General features: G+C 45.2%; 1 long non-coding RNA gene across 2 annotated transcripts in view; it reads left to right on the top strand.

Moving 5' to 3' along the window:
- LOC144141753 (uncharacterized) overlaps positions 1–20,490 on the top strand; it is a 71,304-nt gene that overhangs the window by 27,587 nt on the left and 23,227 nt on the right. Inside the window, exon 1 of one of the 2 annotated variants that reach the window (XR_013316692.1) lies at positions 15,080–15,185. The exons of the other annotated variant lie outside the window; for it this stretch is intronic. This is a non-coding gene — a long non-coding RNA (uncharacterized LOC144141753). Of the gene's footprint in view, positions 1–15,079; positions 15,186–20,490 lie in introns of those variants that run through there. 2 annotated transcript variants of the gene reach the window in all.

The raw sequence follows: 20,490 nt of genomic DNA, 5'->3' as shown, positions 1-20,490 counted from the left end.
GTCAACTCATCTTAAATGAGTCATTCGTGCTTTTTATAACTACTTATCTGGTTGTTTCGTTTAGCGTTTGGATTTAAAGCTGGAGCTGCAATGGCCTTTTTTTCGCCGTATCGCTGTGGCAGGTGGCCATAACTGCCAGCGCAGCTCTCCGCGCCATCTGGCATGACTTCAGAGGAGGAGCCGGTGTTGCATTGTGTATATAGAGGGCGTGGCTCGGTGGGATTCGTCGTCAGATATAGAAGTGAGTCGGAGAGAGGAGTGAAAGAAGCCAGGCGCCCTCGTCCGAAAGGGGCAGACGGAGGAAAAACGTGGCGCACGCCTAGAGAATCAAGCTAAACAATATCATTACCCGTACCTCTAGCTATTCACACCCAGGCATAACTGAGTTAGGCCAGAGTGATTTTTTACCCAGGGCACATTGAAAAATGTTTGGAAACATTTTTTTGTTATTGATGGGATTATTTAGGAAAACGGTGAAGAACGATCTCAAAAAAGCGCAGCTGGAAAAGCGGTACGACGGCAGAAATTGGTCCAAAGCGTCATGCCAATGTCATTAAAACGTTCGCACATCATTGCATTTGTGGCGTTTTTTTTTTCATATACATTTCTTAGCTCTAGTGCAAGGTTCTAAGGTAAGGAGTGCTCCGTTGCTTAATTATTTTGTGGAGGGAAGTTGTTAAAAAGGAGAAAAAATGTTGTGGAAAACATCTAATTTCAAAACGTGACATTGGAGGCGCTATAGTGTTACTCGTGGTGGCGAAGGCGCTTTTTTAACGAATGTAATTGATGTACCACTTGCGCTGTCCAAGAAACATATATAAACGCTGTTGCGGACCAGTGACTCGTCGCCTCGAAAGCGTGGCCTGCTGAAAGGAACCCCGACAACATAGCGCGGCGCTGATAGAAATGACTTCTCTCTTTCCAGACGTGCTCTTAAAGTTATTGAGCCAATCGACACGCGTTTGCATTTAATTCCTGAATTTTTAAGTCCGGCCGATTCTAGCCCATTGCTCGCGTTCGCCGCTCACTTGTGGCGGGTCATTTTTGGTAGGCGTGCTTACTTTATTTCTGGTGACAAGTTAAGAGTAGCTCAGAGTACGGCTGAGACCGCGTGCCAGCTGGTCACGCTGACAAAAGTGCGCAAGCCTAGTAGCGTAAGCAAAGATTTTTCGAAAGTTGATTACGCTAGTAGGAATATAGAACGTATCAAACAATACGCACCACATGAAAGAAAAAAAACAAAGAACAGGCACAGCGCTGTTTTTATTGCACTCTTTTTTGCGTTTCGTTGCTTTGGGGCGGTTTATTTGTTTTTAATATACTGAGCCCCCAAACCTGCCATTCTAACAAAAGACGGCGTTGTTGCGAGCCCAGTGGCCAGCATTTTGATTTTAATACGGACGTTATCGCTGCTCCTAATGCCAGCTGCATGATGGCACGCGCTTCTTCTGCCGGCTTCTTCATTCTTGGTAGGTGCTGTTGATATATCTTTTGGGGAAGCCTTCTACCCAGGGTGGAGAGCCCTGCGAGGAGAACGTAGCTACGGAAGCCCAGTACCCACACAAAAGCATTGCATGTTCGTATGATGAAGGGTCCACCTACATTACGACGTTGTTGTCGGGATATTGGCCCGCCACGTCGTTTAAACACTACCATTATCACCGCACTTAATCCCTGCTCTACGTTGGGACCCACGGCGTTTCACCAGCTTCCTCATTTCCGGTAGGCGATGAAGGCGTCCATTCTGGGGACGTCATATAAACCCGGCTAATAGCATGGATCAGGAGAACTGCAGCTTCTGATGCGAGTGCCAACTCAAAAGCATTCAGTGGGCATAGTAACCCTCAACTGATGCTACGACGTTGTGCGCGTGCTACTGGCACGCGTCCTCATTTTAGGACTCCCGTTGTTGCTACACTTGAATACAGCGGCTTGTTATGCTCGCTGCATGCTGCTGCCTTCTTGATTTCATGGAGGTGGTATTCGCGATGCCTATACAGCGGCATTATAACCCCGTCCCATAGCAAGGCTGATATCAAGACGATCAATAAAGACTCCAATTGCCCTCTAAATAGCTGACAATAAGACTAGTGATGCAATAAAGGTAATATTACGACGCTATTGTCTGCGTCTGCGCGCATGCAACCTGCGTGGCTACATTGCATAGTTCCTACCAATGCCACTGTTTTTTGCCATTGGTTGGAATTCATGCCACGCAAGAAGGCGCACGGCAGCACTTATGAGCGGGACAATCGATTCGACACCGGCGTTTCGGACATGCTGTCATATCTTTGACTCTTGATTCGCTGAAGACTATAAATGTGCTGACTAAAATTACTGCAGTAATTATCTCTTGTTTTTATCAGCGGTCTGAATAATAATTTTTCGCACACGGAAGCACAAATTAATTTTCTACACACATACATATCGGTGAGTGCACATTTTGCTACGCTTCTCCAGATTGGTATACAAACCTTCCATACCTCTTTAGGCAATCATTTGTAATACAGCCAAACCAAGATAGCCATTCCGATTACATCCATTTGAGGCAGTGTTTTGCTGCTGTTTTAAATGGAAAGAGCCCTTGACTTGTGTAAACTTTCCACATTGCTTATACTTATTTAACGATACGTCCTGAGGGCACAAAGGTCGGATAACGCGCGTTAAAGGCTAAAGCATGAGTGTACTTAGAACATTTTAACTGTTACATCATAATTGCGGTATTATCTCTTCTTTTATTGTTTTGTTGGTTGGTTGATTGGCTCGTTGGTTGGACCCTTACTTTTTGTGTTATTGTCGATTGTACTTCAGCCGTGTTTTTTTGTATTCAATCTCATAACCGTTAGGTGCTATGTGGCACACACTGTTCTACAACAGTATTTTTGCAATTTATATTTGCTTGAATCCTTTCAAGCAGCTACATTATTCCCGAAAAGTTCCTCATTCCTAGGAAATACGAAGTTGGTGAGTAGCCACGAATCACAACTTTCAGCGGGTGATGTCGGCGCTTCACAACATTACAAAACAATAAACTGAAGCGCCAAAATTTGCGGGGTAGTACGTCGCGCTGGATAAATATGGCCCGTGAGCTGAACAGGTGCACACCAGCAGTGCATAGGCCTGGTATTGGGGATTTTGTAGCGTACAGCAGTCTACTTGCTGCATAAACTCACGATGTAGGGCGCACAACTTTCAGCGAAGAAAAATATTCAAACAGGACGTAACACAAACAGTCTGTCTAAGAATTTTTTGTGCCAACGACCCAGAAGCGAAACTCTAGAAGGAGCCACAAAGAAGTTGCAAACAAGTAATCGCACGCCTCGCCTTCAAAGCCCGTATGCCAACCTAAGTGCTCCGAGAAATCTTAAAGCGAAGCTATCTATGATTTACCGATGGCGTATGTCGCGTCAGAAAGGGTCTGCCGGACAGCCTATTTTCTTTGACGACGATGATAATCCAGAATGACGTGAAAGAGAAGTGCTTTCCGCGGAAGGATTCGAATTAGAGTTCCTCGCGTTATGAAGCCAACGTCTTTCGGATTGAGCTACTGCCCCACGTTTGAAGTAGTTCGGAATATAACAGGTGCATAAACGCGCAACATAGAAAACAATCATGCACCCCTCCGTCTAACAAGATCAATGGTTGAATACGAAGCAATATTTGCGCAAAATGAAATGGAGAATAGGCAATGTGAAATTTCCTTTTATCACAAGTCCAAACTGTGTGTAAGCCAAAGTAAAAACGGCACTATAGTCATAGACCAAACGTTCGGCGACTCAAAGTCCAAACTCAGACAGCACCCAAGAAATTCTTCAGGCGAAAGCTACACATTCAATCTTCGTCTTTGTTAGGCGGACGGGTTCTGGATTTATTTATTTACTCTTTGCACCGGTGGCCGTATTATTAACCAGAAAACATCGACAATTCCATGTAATATGCGGATCGTCCAAGGGCTTTCATTCTAAAGAAAAAAACATCAGCTGACGTAGAACATAATACTAACTATATACCTTTAATAATTTTTTCACCAAAATGCTTGTGTCTTAAGAAATGAAAAAAGAACTTTACCGGGGTCGTGATCTTCGCGAAACAAGAAGGCGAAAGTTGGAGATTCTGCCTCAGCGTTGTCTTACTGGTGAACACTGAGGATCAGTTGAACTCTTCATGAAACTCGGGTGATTATTCCGACCTTCTGCCAGCAAATTATAGGGCATAGCTACGAATGCCCTCTGATTCAGTGCTTACGAAAGGTGTTTACTCCGGTTTCAAAGTGTTATCGAATATTAATACCACCAATATTAGGTTGACGTTATTATCTTCCCACGGATACGATTACAGGCAACATTCCCCCATTGAAATGACATAAAAAATATATGTTAGTGAGGACGTATTCTGATACTTTTCTAATCAATACATCTCTTGATGAATTGCTCGAACTACTCACGCAGACTTCAAGAGAGCACTGAAGTAAAATACAAGTTGCAGCATCGAAAGCACACTGTATAAATACCCCATTACAATATCTCTTTGCGCTCACTTCTTTTTCTCCCGGTTTCCATTACTCGACACATATCTGCGATACTAATGCCAAGCCGACTGAACCTTGCGAGTGGACGTGATTAGCTACTACACAAATGGCGACTTATTTTGTTAGCAGGCTCAAAATGCTAACGGAGTTCACGTTCCTAAATAAATTTGGCTGCTCGAAGTCGCTGCGCGCGCTCTTGGCTTGCACAAACAATAGAACAACTTTTGCGAAGTCAGATAACCCAAACCGCTGTTTTAGCCCTAAATGCATACACAGACCGAGTTAACGTTTTCAAATGCACCCTTGAACCAAGTGTTAGACAATCAGGTATTAATGCAGCGAACAATGCATTACGCTTTTTCTTCCCTACAGAAGTTATCAGGTTGTGCCGGTATAACGGCGGCGCAGTTTAATGGCAGCCGAAATTGAACAAGGCTTACAAAAACTTTGGCGCAGCTTGAACTAGGGGTGAAAAGCTCAAGAAACAGACGAGCTGGCGGTACGTTTGCCTTCTTCAGAGGCATGGCTGTGGCACCTCACATGAATTTCCGAACTGGCCGCCTAACGTTCTCTATGTCTGGCCCGTCCCGATCGGTTCGTCTGGAGCCTTTTACATCTGTGCCAACGAGAACCGCGTTAGCAGGCGCTAAACCCCGCCGCAACCAGCTTCGACAAGTCGGCGTCCGTACCACGAACTCGGCCTGTGTGCTCCCTAATTCGGCCGCAAAAACTCGGGAGCTAGAGAGCACGCCACAGATCACGTAGCGAACGCAGGGCATACTGTTCTCGAAGGTCGAGCTCGAGGACGCCAGGCGCACCTCCCGAGGTGCACGCTCACCAGAACTCGGTATTTTCGTTTGGAATTTTATTTAAATCCGCATGATGTGCAACCCTGTGCGAAAGCCAGGCCGACGCCTAGGAGTTCTCGCGATGCGTACTCTCACGTGCGCCCGGTCTTTCTTTTAGGTATTTTTTTCTGGTATCGCTTACACGTCAGAACGAAAAGGTTAAACAGCTGTGTGGTTAAAAAACTTTTGTGTCATGCATTGATAGTGTCATTTTCATAACCTCCTGAGCTTTGACACCGAATTTGTCGTGAAAGCAGGTTGTTTCGTGAAAGACTGTCCGTACGGTTATGAGTGCAACGTGCATAAGAATTTTCAATGATATTTAAAGCCGTGACGGTAGCTGTAAGCTTAGGAATTGGTGCTTGGCGAGTTGGTGCATGCTAAGAATACGAGTAAACTGCGCGAACCACTCACACAGCACACAGAAGTACACATCAAGAGCCGCACTTCTTGTTCGGCTGTAAGCACGGGTAAGAGCGCTGTTGCGTAACTGCACAAAATGCCTAATCATCATCACGCATGCCTAAAAGGCTAAAAAGATAGGTCCAATCACACCAGGAAGTCTCTTTAATAGGCAAACGCTCCCTGCCAAAACAATAACCTCGCCACCCTGGTGCAGTAGAAGGCCTGAACCTCCCACGGCCGACCAATGGGAGTCACGTCCCTCTGTTCCCAGCAGCTACAGAACACCGGAAACTAGCGGTGGTCACGTCAGCGATGAAGGAGGAGGTGCTAAGAATATCTGGGTATGGACAACCACCTTTGGATATTGAGCCCGGCATCGTTCAACGCGTGAACCCCATCTAGCGAAAAAGGCTTAGATGTGCCAGTAGACAAGCTCTCGGACGTTAGGTGAGATAATATAGGTTAAAGGAAAACATAAGATAAAAGCAGGGAAGGTTTTATGGAGCCGTGTAGCGTGTAGCCGTGTTTTCTACGCTACCAAGGACATGAAGAAAAGAAAGGCAACAAGGTTGGGTTCTTAACACCCAGAGAAATAGCGGTGAAGTGCACTAATTCTTCAGTAATAAACGAATAGTTACAGTGGTTGCAATCAAGCTGGACAGGCGATAAAGTAATATAGCACAAGTCTATAAGTGAAGGCTTGCTATGAAGATAAACACGCAATGAAGAAGGCAACAACGCAGTACAAGATTGTGATGAGGGAGCTAAACAAAAATAGGTCAGGAGCAGATAGAGGAAAGGCCAGTGGGAAACATCGTAATACCCATTCGCCACATTCGAGAAGATAAACCTGTGTGATTTATTGAGGTTAATTAGCTGTAGTTAATGATCACGTCTTTACACTAACTAAAGATTAGAAAATACACATAGTAAATACCCAACGGTATATCAAAAATGAAAAAGACTTAATTAAATTACAACCCAAGTAATGCACGGACATACAGTTTGTAAGAAAAATTTAGAGCAGTGATCGTAGGATGTTCAAGTGAAACGTAAGGCTGTAGCTCAAACAAGACAGAAGGAAGCTGCTGAAATGTAACACACCGAGCATAGAATCAGTATGAGCCAGGATGCAGAAATTGGTCATAACTCCTCAAAACAAATTAGGTCTTTTAAACGGGCAGAACAACAACCTAATAAAGAAAATCACAAAATCAGCAGTAGCTGTTCGAGAAGCAGTATATAAAAACAAACTAGATAACATACTCCGAAAACAAGGAAAGTAATTGCGAAACGTAAGAAAACGAAAGTGTGGTGTAAAGCAGATCAAATACAATAAACAGAACTGTCAAAATTTATGAACCGAATAAAATTAATGATATTTGTGCATGCATCATGGCAGTGTTAAGAAAAATACTGGAAATGGGAGGAAACTTAAAAGAAATAAGGGGACACTATCCGAAAAGAAAGAATGCAAGCACTAGCAGGCCAGTAGGGCAACATAACACACAACAACGACAAGTTAATAAAAATATCACAACACTCTACAGCAGGGTATACGCCAGCGACATTAGACCAGACGAAACTACTGTATTATAGTAGCCTGAGGCGAGCCTGGCAAACCTTTAATACCCCAGTCACACGGCAAATTTAATGTCATTCAAACTGAATGACATTAGCTGTTAATGACATTCGGGTCGGCCGTGCGGGTCTACACGGCGAAACAAATGTCATTTGATTGTGATAGCGGTAACAATTAGCGAGCTTGGAAAAGTGCGAAATTATATTTCAAGCGCATCTAGACTGTTTTCGCGCATAATACTTTTTAAAAGACGTAACGAAGGATTACTTTTTTAAAAATAAAAATAAGAAAACCACCGGGTTAGGTGACATCAGTAGACATCACAAGCTGAGGCAAGTCCGCAAAAATCTGTTTTAGGGTAGGGCGCGCACTGGGGACGAGATTCTCTTTTAGTTAGTACTTGTTTGTCCTTTTTCATTTGAACAACAACAGACAGAAGAATATATAAGTTGACTGACAGTTTTTAGAAAGAGCATTGTTTGGTTTATTACTGAATTTTCCGGTCTCATGGCGCGCCGCAACTGTCGAGGCTACTCTTTTCGCCATTAACTGAGGTCCGGCGCCTCAGTTAGCCGCGAAATGTCATTCGCATGAAATGTCATTCGGCATTCTCGTGTAGCGCCGAATCAATGACATTTACAGCGAATGACATTTGCTCTAAAGTCATTAGATCTGCCGTGTGAAAGGGGTATAAGATGGCTTCTGTTATAATCCCGTTATTGATTTGGCCATCATTATTCTAATAGTGTAAATACCTGGGCAATAAACTTTGTCACACCCGAACCAGTCAGCCATGACCCTGATACTTGCTGCCTGTCTTCTCTTGCCCTAACATTTGGTGCTAACAAACCTTGAAAAGGGAACGGCGACCGACGGGAGAGAAGCAGGGATACAAGTGGCTGCGGGCAAGTGAGCCCCAGAATCTTTGGCCACCGACTCATCTGTAAGTACAATCGGCCTCGAGAGTGGCAAAATCGATAACACTGTATCGGCACCAGTAATGTAAATCCCCGGATCACCAGCCCTCTGTCCGCCCACAACGAGAACCGACCCCTACCAATACAAGGACGTAGACATGCACCGTGCCGTCCAGTTTACCGCGTTTGAGATGATGCATACCGCTACCGAATCCAAATGTGGTGAGCTGGAATATCTGCGTTCGTTTCGGAGCTACGTCTGTAACGATGTCAATAGAATTTTGATCAGTTTGGACCGACTGTGAATTTCAGCATATCGATTAATACCAAAGCAGAAGGCTAACTTGGAGAACCTGCATGGAATCAGAAAACAGTGTTGGAAATCACGGAGTCGAAGCACAGCACCACAGACAGAATACCAGCGTGGCGACCTTTTAGTGGCGAACTGCTCGTGCTGTGCTGCTGCACCAACCACGCCAGCTCGTTTCTGTATTTCGCTCGTGCGTTGTAGCCAGCGCCAAGGCGCACGTTGGGGGCGCAGAAAAAGGGGTGCTACAGGGCCCCCATCTAGATGAGAGATGAAATTGCAAACGATGGCGAGGAAGGGGTGTCGGTTTGGGGTGTACACAAATGAGAGGTTAGGCCTTCGACTTCTGAACATTGTCGGGCGGCGTCTCAAGGTCGGCTGCTCAGAGGGGGTCAAAAGAAAGGAATTCTCTGTCATTCAACAGAATTTTCCTTGTTGGGTTTATTACGCCGACGCAACGCAGGTGATGAAGCGCGCTGTAGTGGGGGGCTCCAATAGGATTGTGGCTGACTTGGGTGTATTGTTAGTGCACTGTAGTGCCCATTACAGGCGAGTCGTATAATAGGCATCTTTACATCGTCTCGCCTGAAGATAGCGTGGGTCGTAGAAGCATGGTCGGTATGCACAAAGATGATGCGGTCAGGTCAGACTATCAAGACAGGACTGGGCGCATGTTTTATATGGGGTAATGCAGGCATTGGAGGTAGTTCAACGGCTGGGGCGCGGACGACGAAGGGATAAAACAATGACCAGTATACCGCACGGGTACGCCGTAGACAAGTTCGGCAGCTGAACAGCCGATATCACGATTGAGAACGTCACGTAAATCAAGACGTACTGTAGAAATAAGATCAACCCAGTTTCCTCGACCTCAACGTGCCGTGATGGCGCTCTTAATCGGGCGACGGAGCTGTTCAGCGACGCATTTGACACAGGGAGGGTATGCCGAGGTGCGGCAGTTCTCCTTCCCCAGCAGGGAAGAGAGTGCATTCAATATGCCGGCCTTGATCCGTGCTACCAATGGCGGGGCAGACGAAGCGGTAAACCAACGTTCAAAGGAAGGCTTTGGCGACTGTTCCTAAACCGATATCCGGAATGGGCACGGCTTTTAGCCAATGAATGAAGCCTTCAGACATTGGCCGAATGTAGAGGCAGTCATGACTGGGGGAAGTAGTCTAACCAAATTAAGCTGTACCGGGTAGACGCGACAGCTTGGTTGCAAGAAATGCTGTGTGGGAGTCTTTGTGTGGCGGGCCATATTGGCGGTCTGACAAGTGATGCAAGAACGGCACCACTGGCGTACATCGGTGACGGGCATCAGTGGCGGCAATCAGATGCTGGGGTGGCAGATGGTGAAACGATTGAAAAGCAGCACGACAAAAGGCCGCCGGTACAAAGTGGCGAGCTGCGGCCGCTGATATGTCGCACCACAGTCAGCGAGGCACAAGTGGATGAGGCACTAGTTGGAAACGGAGGGGATACCGCTGGTCGAGGAGTGCTTGCAGCTCCAGGTATTTTATCTGCCCCTGGTCTATACGTTTCCATTCTACGGCAGATACGGAAGTGCCAACGGAGGTAATTCGCCAGACCGCATCACCTTTCTCGTTGCAGGTGCCTTTAACGTGTCAGATATTAGTTGGTAATTGCGATTTATAGGCGGGATGACTAAGTTCACGTACGACGTACTTGAAGGTCATCGTAAGCAAGGTGTAAACGTGCTTGTGGTCTGTCAGAACGTGAAACGACTGGCCTTCCGAAAAGTTTGGGAACTGAATCTTGGAGTAAATGACGAGCAGCGCCGGGCCCAGACCACTGTAGCCAGTCTGGGCAGGTTTAAAGTGCTGAGTAAAGAAACCCAGCAGGTAAACCCCGGATTCAAGTTTCTGCTACACAACTGCTTCGATTCCAACGACGCAGACACCCAGCAAGATGCGAGTGGGCATCTCGGTTCCCGTGTGAATAAGAAGCACCGGATCAGCTAAGGGTTGTTCAGCAGCGTGTAAATCCGTTTGAGATTCGACAAACGAGAAAATTGTGTATGGGGAGCTTTTTGTATCGCTCAGAAGTTCACTATGTGGAGAGAGAACCTCAGAGCAGTGAGGTATAGAGTATCGCGAGTCCTGTACAACTTCTGTTATTTGTTACGTTTTTTGTAGCCAGCACCTAGATTCCCGCTCAGAGCAGCCCGAAGGGGCACCCCAAGATCTTGATAAACTGGATTCTGATATTTTTTTTGATAGAAGCCTACACTGAACAGAAGATTGAGAAGGCGGTTATTTTCTTTTTAAATCCAACAAGTACCCTAACAACTGGAAACACTGCTTCGAAAACAAACAACGTTTCAGATTAAACGCCCCATTCTTCTCAGGCATGGTCGCCTTTCTCAAAAACCCCAAGGAGTTCTGGTACTCGGTCGCCAAATCGGTGTCACATGCAAGGGGAGACCTTTTCCTTGATAATAGATCTTGGGGAAACGCGAAGTGCCCCTGTCAAACTGAATGTAGCGCAGGCTCCTGAAGAAGCTGCGCGTTGGGTTGCCATCATGGTAATTCAAGTACATCTTTGTCCTAGACTTCATGAAGGAGGAATCTTCCCTGTAACTTTATGAAACCCGCTAGCTTCAATAATCGAAATGTGTCAGGTTGCACCCGTGCGCCAGGAGAGGTGGTGCCCATCATCCCAGTTGTGAAAAACTGAACAACCGCTAATGATTATTGCTGATTAGCTTTACGAAACAGTGAAGTTTGATCGCGAAAAGTCATTACCTAAAGCTACAAATACTGGAGCTTAAAAACTAAAGCTTTAAAGCTTTACGACTACGTTAATGCGGTTGAACAATAGCTTAAATTTAGGTTTCATATTTGTTATTTGGTTCTTACATTAAAAACGGAAAATATTCAGGCTCAACCAAATGTTTTATATAGTAAATGGAACCACAGACAGTTCGGGGACAGACATAAAATGCAGATGTTTATCGATGCGTAGCTAGAATTCATAAATAAAATGCTGCATCACAAAGAAATAACTTTAAACTTCACACAAACGAACCCTACATCTGGCATAGTAATGCACATGGGCCATGCGTAAAAAATCGCTATAAATTTGTAATTAAATATTGCCAAGAACCAACTTTTTAACAAGGGAACGTCATCTTTCTTAAAACCATACAGGTGAACTGTGTAACACCGTCCCTTATGCATTCGCTGCCAGCATCGCCCTCACCCTTACAAACATTCATGTTCGCAACGAATACAGCACTGCACGAGTCTGGTTATTAGGCCCTGAACCCGCGCCGAGCCCGCTTTGTGAAGTCCTAGCCTGACCCGGGAACGTGTGTCTATTAGTGAGCCCAGCCCTAGCCCGGCCCAGGCCCTTCGTCTCCAGCCAAGGAACGGGACGGGTCCATTCATTTATTTGAAAGCCTTGGGAAGCCCCGAGTTTGAGTTACCATGCCCGGAATGAGGCGCTGAAGTAAATGTATTTGATACTTAGGTGCGAGTCACTCGTAGGAGGCAGTCAGACGAAGCATGTGGTGAGGACTGCATAAATAGAAACGCGAAAACTGAGCGTTTGTTAATGCACATTCGTTGGCTTACACGGTCTTGGGTTCACATCACAGCGGCGTAATAATACTGTGTATTTCTGCACCAGATCCACAATCATCTCTCTCGACCACATTCATGGCGACATCGGCTTTTTGCCCCTGGCTACACTTGGTATGCTGAAATTCCTAACGACGCCGCGGTGAAACCACGAGTAGTGTACGAACATCTAATTGTTTTACTTGCAGCGGCTTCTCAGTGGTGATTTCTCTAGCACGTGAGGTAAATTCCTGTCCTCAGTAACCGCATTTCGCTTCTTGCGACATCTAAAACAAGCGTGAAAATAGGCATAGGTGGAGAGTTCAAGGTAGTCTGAATCAATATGTTCCCAGCTACTGCGTTTCCTCTAATCTTGTGTTCGGTATGTTGTGCACCAAAATGCATAATCTCAATGCTGAACGTAAAACCACAGTAAATTAAGAGTACAGTAAATACAAGAGCTACGAAAACAAAATTTTAAAAACACTGCGTTGCACGCTCTTGCATTTGAACGTGTCACTTGAGCTTGGCACAAGAAACCTCGTTTCATGCAATCCATCAGGTTCGCGTGTGTTAAAAGGCCTGCATTTGGTACTTTAATCAGTGATCCTGAATTTGCCCCAGCTCCACGGCTTCCATCCAGAGCCCGGGCCGGGCCCGCCAAAAACGCTTCTGGATAGACCCGAGCTTTCGCGTTAGTTCCGATCACGTGGTTTCGAGCCAAGCAGTGCACTAGCTGGAGAAAGGCATAGTTGTATTTGGTACAGAAAATGGCTAAAACTCTAAGAGCCCAGGGGGGAACTACATGTACCAATTACGTCAAAGTGCATTGGAAGGAGTGTGGAGAAATTCAAGCGGTTCGCTCACGCTCTCAGGAGGTTACTCACCAACTGCGCCATAGACCCCGCTACAAATTCTGGCCCACAGAGGCTATTTATCACTGCGTGTCCTAGCCGCCAACCAGTGCTCCGCAGGCGGAGACGCAGCAGACGCCAGTGCGGCATGAATTCAGATGAGGTGGAGCGTGTTCACCAAATACAAGCAATAAAAAGGCCACCTAAAATAGCCTTTCCCGCTCCAGTAGTGGTAAGCACCGACCTCTCCTAAGGTTTTCTTTCCGCCATGAAAACGCAATATTGCGCCGAAGGAGAGGTCTGGGAGAAGGCAAAAACGCTGGTAGCCCCATTTTGACGAATCAATAGGAACAGCACCATATTCTCAGTGATAAAACGGTCTCCGTCCACTGCTACAGGATTCGCAACACTTTCAGTGTGGCGTGTTTCATAGTGCCGCCTATGTGCATGTTTTGCCAACCTTAAGTAGGGACTGTATTTTTGCATTTTGTAGAAGCAATTTCGCCTTTTTCCTAAATGAAGGAAGAACTGCCCAAATTAAGAAGGCAATGTTTATCTATTGAGTTCTAATCACGGAGCCATTTTACAACTGAAACAGTAGATTGGGGAACATCCTAGGTTTTTTCATTTGGCAGTTAAGGCACGACACACTGGTATTTTGCCCTATTTATATAGAATGCTACACGTTTACTTTCTGCCTCTGAAAACCCTAAACACAAGAACAATTTTTTTGGGTCCCCCCCCCGTGAATTTAAAAGTACCGAGGATCACATACTCGAACCCAACTTATATGCTTGCAAAACCAGTCATTGGAATTCCAGCATTTTTACGGCAAAAGCATATGGCATCTATCTTGTTTTAAATCACATAATCGAAGATAGTATTGCTAAGTCTATAATTTTCACTGATTCACTTAGCATCGTGCGCACATTATCATACCAAAGGTCTTTGAAAAATAAATGTCTCAATCTTGGTTTTAAATCTTTGATGTCAGCATATGCCTCAAACCTGAATGTTACCGCCTGCTCGGTTCCAGGCCACGCTGGGATGGCTGGCAACGAGCTGGCTGATGAAAGGGCCGGCGCTGCTGCACTCAGAAACACTCTAAACATTGCAACAGTACCCTACAATGTCCTCAAGCCACTCATCAGACAATACCTGCGTAAAACATGGCAAACACACCGAAGTGAAAAGACAAAGCAAACTACATGTAATAAAGCCACACTTGGGACGATACACAACTGACGCACACAACAGACACACCGAAGTTACCTTAGCAAGGTTACGCATAGGCCACACAACACATGTAACACACTCCCACGTGCTCACTGGATCGCCAAGATCCGTGTGCAGCGGGTGTGGAGAGGATCCTCCGTAATCCCCATATTCATTCAATGCAAGGCACTTGACACAACGCGACAAAAACACTTCCAACAACTATACCCACAACACATCCCGTTTCACCCATTATACTTTTAGCATAGGAGCCCATGTTTTTCATCAAGTGTGTTTTTAGGTTTCTCACTGTTGTCAAGTTTTTACATCTCATCTCTTATCATGCATCATGACAACCGTACCCCCCTTTCCACCAGTCATCTTCATTAGCTTGTTTTTTACTTTGTTTATTTTAGTGAAATGCTTCAGTTTCATTTTCATGTCACTCAAATGAACTAACCAGCCTTTGGCGCTCTTTGCCCTCAGTCGGCCTTGCGCCATAAAAATCCAAACATCATCATCACGATAACAAACTAGTTGAATTTAAAAAGAAATTAAAAACTGCTTTCTACTCAAGTATTCTGCTCCGAAGGACTTTTAAAAAAAGATGTTTTTTCAAAACGTTGTGTAATTTTATTCAGGCGTTCATAAAAATTTCTTTTTTTTGAAATTTGATTGGGTTTTTTAGAGCGGTTCTGTTCTCAAGGTGAAGAAATATAGCAACAATAGTGCACTGCTTCATTGAGTAAAATATTGTTTTTGATTGAACAAAAATTCAATATATTCTGCCCACATATTTTAATTTGATTTTTACCTGAAGGCTATTAACATTTACCTTTTACCTGCCTGCAGGAGACACAAATCTATTTACCTTGGAAATACTCGGTTATAACTCTCCCACCTTCTCGTGTGGTGTATTTTACGTTATGCAGATCAACTCCACTTTGTGTAAGTAATATCACTACAATGTTAAATATCGTCGTTCGCTTCATCTTTTATTGTGCTGGAAAGTTTGAGATACTGCCTCTTTATGGTTTCCTCAACAGAAACACTGCATGTTTGAAAGGTATTGACATAATCGTCCTTTAGAGTGAAGTAACATTGTTCAGTTTTGCTGTTGAGAAATATGGTTATATGAATTTTGAAATAGTAGAAATAGTTGTTTTCGGCGCAGACGCTCTCGAAGGCGCAGACGCCAATACTGGCGTCCCTACCATCGTCTTCGAGGATCGCTAAACTGACCACCTACAATCCGGTGACACCGCTCGTAGCCGCTCCCGCCGCACCGATAGCGAACACTGAAGAACAGAACTCGCAAACCGATGCCGACACAACACGTCCTGTTCATTCTACTCCACCATGCTTGTAAAGAATGCTACCATTAACAAACAGCCAGCGGGAGAGCCGAACGCGCTTCGTTTGTTGCGTAACCATATCGGTACCGATTTGAGGAGAATTTTCGTCAGTAGCGAAGTGCTGTTTATTTCAGCATCTCGACACGTACCGTAACTGAAAGGTTCTGCATAAAATCAGGAACGCCGTTATGGAATTGGATTGTGATATTACCGGCTTGATGAAAGAAGAGTTTGAGCAAGAGGCTGAGAAGGCTGATAACTACAAGCTCTGATTTTACCTACCCAACGCTTACCTCAGCCATTGGATACAGGTCATCAGGAACCTGCAACCTTATAAAAATCTACAATCTTTTCCGACGTGGTCGCGTTTCTTGAAACCCAAGAAAGTATTTGCACTCGTTCACTGAAAGCGTGCCCAGTCTTGTAAAGGGGGCGACGAGAATTTACTATTCACCATGGAGCTTGGGGAAAAGCAAACAGCCCTGTCATTCAAACGTAGCGCGATCTAATGTAGTGCCGAAGAGTGTGTAGCATGCATGAAGTCTGCTTATGAAGACTGTTACTTTACAGCAGGCGCATCTCGGAAGAATCTTCGTCCACCTGGACCCTCCGTTCTATCAAAATTTGCCAACCCATTTACGTAGGAAAAAAACACTACAGGACGAAAACGCAGTCAAGAAAAACGGTCCATCGCCAATACAGGCGATTTTTAACGGTGCACACAAGCAACCATGAAATAAGGTTCACGACTCACTAAAATGCTCGTAAAGCAGCACGTTCAGCTCGTAGAGAGGTGCACTGAAGACGCCCAACAAACGAAAGACAGCATATTAGCTATCCGGATACCAGTACATGTCCTTGGTTCTTCGTGCCTTTCATTATGAGGCTCAGCATTTGTCAAGCTGTTGCGAAGGTTGTGGCACCGGTGGAAGCAAAAACACACCGAGAATCCTCCGAACGTTATGACCCACTTTTCGACAAACACATACAACACAACGTTAGGATCTTCAAATAATTGTTCATCTCTTCCACGATTTTCTCGCTGGTGGGAGGAACAGAGGAGAGAAACAATTTGGACCAGACCAGATGTAGTGAAGTTAGGACACTCGATCGTGTCTACATTGGAGTCACGCCAGCCGGAGCACTGGTAAAAGAAGAATTTGTTGTTTCCAGTTACTGATGAACCACACTAGCAAACATCCTACTATTTTTGAACCTTCAGGTCATTTTTCTTTTTGCGCTGTCGGTAGAAAACAGAACATGACAAGAAGAGAAGACTGGAGCGCATGTTTGCATTACTCGAGAGCCAAAATTCGCTCTTCGACAAGTACACAAAAAGCATGTTCTAGGTGGAGCCGCGACGCAGCGTTAACATGCCCGAGCAACGTCAAGAGGGGTACATCACTGCGTACCCATACAAGTAGTCCTGCTTCTGAAAGGCGTTTAGGCAAGCGGCAGTACTTTGTGCAAAAACATTATACATAGTCCACATTAAAAATTACAGATAAGAGACCCTGCAAGGCGAGCGTTCGATGGAAACGCGACGCAGTAGAGAAATGTGTCCCACAGCCAGCCACATCAGTGGGAATGTGCAGTTGTTTCGAGTACTTGCTAACGGCAGACTTAAAATGTGATGGCGGTATGATGTTGAATACCTTTCTGGGGCATGCATCATCACAATCATCATCGTGAAAATACCCCTGTCAATAAAGATATCCTCCCCACACGATTAAGCCATAACCACGAACCCTTCTGTTTGTCTCCTCCTGGCGTAACAGTAGTTATAGAAGCTTCTTGATGCGTTGTGCAAAATACACCTCGCCAACCTGCTTGGGTATCGTTCCAAGAGAACATGGATGCCTGAAAAAAATATATCTTATTTGGCATCGGTAGATTGGTTTATTTTGGCAGCGAAGCCTTTGAAGAGTTTACTATAAAATGCAAGTGCTCGGTAGGCATCCCTTCGCCAGTGACGAATGCCTCTTATTTTATTCCCAAACCTAACCCGGAATAGCCCTTCTGGACCTGATCACATGTTCACTGCCAAATGCGTTTCGGCAGCGAGATTATCTCATATATACCTCGGACATTCACAAGTGCGCAAAGCCAAGCATCTTCCCCACCCCTTATGTAATGCCCTCACGGCCCTTAAGGTGGAAATAAATGAAATTAAATCTGCCCGCCAAGAATCTATGACCCCTATTTTCCGTCATACCAACTCCGAATGGTCTCCTGCGGCCATTTTCACTTATGATTTCCTTGTCCCAAATATCTTCGTTTTTACCCTAGGACTCAATACTACGGGGTGTTTTTATTGTTTAATTTTCTGCGTTGTTTCGCAAACCCCGCCTCCTCTTTGAAGGCACATATTCTTGCAATCTCTGGTTTAGTTCTACGTCCGCATTGGTATCCGATTCTCTCCTCTCTGTTACCTAACACTATATTCTTACACTTATCGATTCTTTGTACCTTCGTCTATGTGACGGTATCCTGGCATGCTTCTTCTCTACTTTGGATGAAACTTATCCCCCCTTTTATCTGCGTGCTGTACTTCCCTTACCCTTTGCATATCAACCACCCTCGAATCCTCCATTTTTCTTCTCCTTCCTCTTTTCTCATATGCGCTGTCCGATTATTCCCACTTTGCCCATTCTGTTTCTTCTATCGTCTTCCATTCCACAAACCACCACATATTTTGAATCACCTCGCTCCTCTGCATTACTCACTTTTTTGTATTTTGTGCTTTGAACACCTTTGAAATTCAATTTTTACCATTATCTAATTTTTACCAAATTTAATTTTGACCAATTTTTACCATTTACGAAGCACGCCGAGCAGCAAGATCCCGCACTATTTATAATCAGTACCACCACCTCCCCTGCACCCGATATACGGATGCATTGCCATACCCCCACAAATCTGCACAAGCCGCCAGCGTGGTTAATGCCAGAGGAACTGAGCTCGCTGCAGTGTCTGTCTTCACCAACTCCACCGAAAGAGCTGAAGAGGTTGCCATTGCCCTTGCCGCCACAACACGCCAAGACTTTTTAACCATTGTTACTGACTGCCAAGCCGCTTGCAGGAACTAGCTAAAAAGACGCATATCACTACCCGCCTTGAAAATTCTGCAACAAGCGAAACTACTCCCAGAACTGCAAATAATTTGAACTCCAGGTCACGAATCCCTCCGGGGTAACGAAGCGGCACACGCCGCTGCCCGCGCTGACTCACACCGGGCTGTTTCCCACGAGGGCCACGAACCCCCATCGGAAGCAACAGTTAAGCCCACCCCGCTGCAAACATACGCCGAAATACTCGCCCATTATAGGAACGAGCGTCTCAAATACCCAATCCCCCACCCGAACCTCTCTCGCGATGAAGCTACTACCTTCCGGCGCCTACAGACAAACTCCTACCCACATAACACCCTGCTACATGCCATGTATCCCACCCAATACCCTGCCACAAGCAAATCCTGCCCCCACCCAGGCACCCTGTACCACATTGTATGGGAGTGCCAGCAATCCCCTTCCCTCACCCCTAACCCCAACCCTACCTATGAGCAGTAGGTGGAGCTGCTGACCAGCTCCGACCTTCCACACCAGCGACAATTGGTGGAGAGGGCATGGATGGCCAGCATAGCCCAAGACATCCCGGACTAAGGAAGCCTGCCACCGGGCGGGTGCCCTAACATCAGCACCTGGTCTCCAATAAAGTGTATTCATCATCATCATTACCACTCTCAAACTGCTTCCTTCGGCTGCGTATTCCTTGACACTTCAATAATTCGAGGGTGTAGGCGGTCTACGATGGCATAAAACCTAGCGTTGAGTTCAGAGGCTGGTACAAAAATTCAAAAAGGCCTTCAACGAAACAAAAATTAAGAACAGTGTCAGATACTTGTATTGAATCTAAAAACATGCAGTGACGGGAAAGTGTATAACCACAACTACACTCCTACAATGCCAACAGAGAGGCTTTAAAGAGAGACATAGCAAAAGTGATACAACTTTTCTTTGACTGACCTATGTCCGGGCTGCGGAAGGTAAAATTCTGGTGTGCTTGAAAATGGCTAAACGGGAACGTACACTTTATATTTTGCTTTGAAAGCAAAAGCTTTATGGCTTTCCGTGTTGGTGTCTTTCTTTGTACATCGCACGTGTGCCATGCTGATTCCTGTAGCTGACACAACTCTGAGTGGTCAGGTGTCAGTCGAGAACAGCCATCGCAAAATATTTCTTACGGACTAAGAAGTATTTTGGCAATCACAGGATCAGATACCGCCAAAAGCTGACTGCCTGATCGACCATTTTTCTTTCGCATTGATGGCAGCGTAACCACGACCAATTCAAAAATTCCCTGTGAGGGTATGAGGCAGTCAAAACGAGAGCTCTTAAACGAAGCTCACTACAAATTTACCTTTATCGATTGCCATTAGGCTTTCACAATATACGGCACGTCATTAAACCTAAGCAGCACAAGCAAGTGTTACTTTTTCCTCTGCTTCCTATATATATCTCATAATTCCAGCCTCCTTTCCCACACATGGCAAATTTATCTTCATTTATATCGCTTAAAATTTCCTACACTTTATTATTCTCCTTTCTCTGCTTCCACTGTTCTTGCAATATCCGTACTCCTCTCCACTTCCCTGGGCATGTATGACTTTGTAATACTTCTCTTTCACTTAACATATCTTTCATTCTCATTAAAATTCGCTCTACCTTGAACGCAGTATGGAGCACTTCTACACAACCTATTCAGGGTTCCTTTGTTTGGACTTTCACTTTCCTCTTTCCTGCACAGCCTACATGTTCCTATGTCTCACTGACGTCTGTGCCGTCATGGTCCGGTCAGGAGGTAACGTACCTCTAGCGTGGAATACTGTACACACAAAG

Source organism: Haemaphysalis longicornis, unplaced genomic scaffold (genome assembly GCF_048455015.1).
Source record: "Haemaphysalis longicornis isolate Haplotype H1 unplaced genomic scaffold, Haemaphysalis longicornis Haplotype H1 scaffold_6, whole genome shotgun sequence".
Taxonomy (NCBI): Eukaryota; Metazoa; Arthropoda; class Arachnida; order Ixodida; family Ixodidae; genus Haemaphysalis; species Haemaphysalis longicornis.
This window is presented reverse-complemented; position numbering and strand designations above follow the sequence as displayed.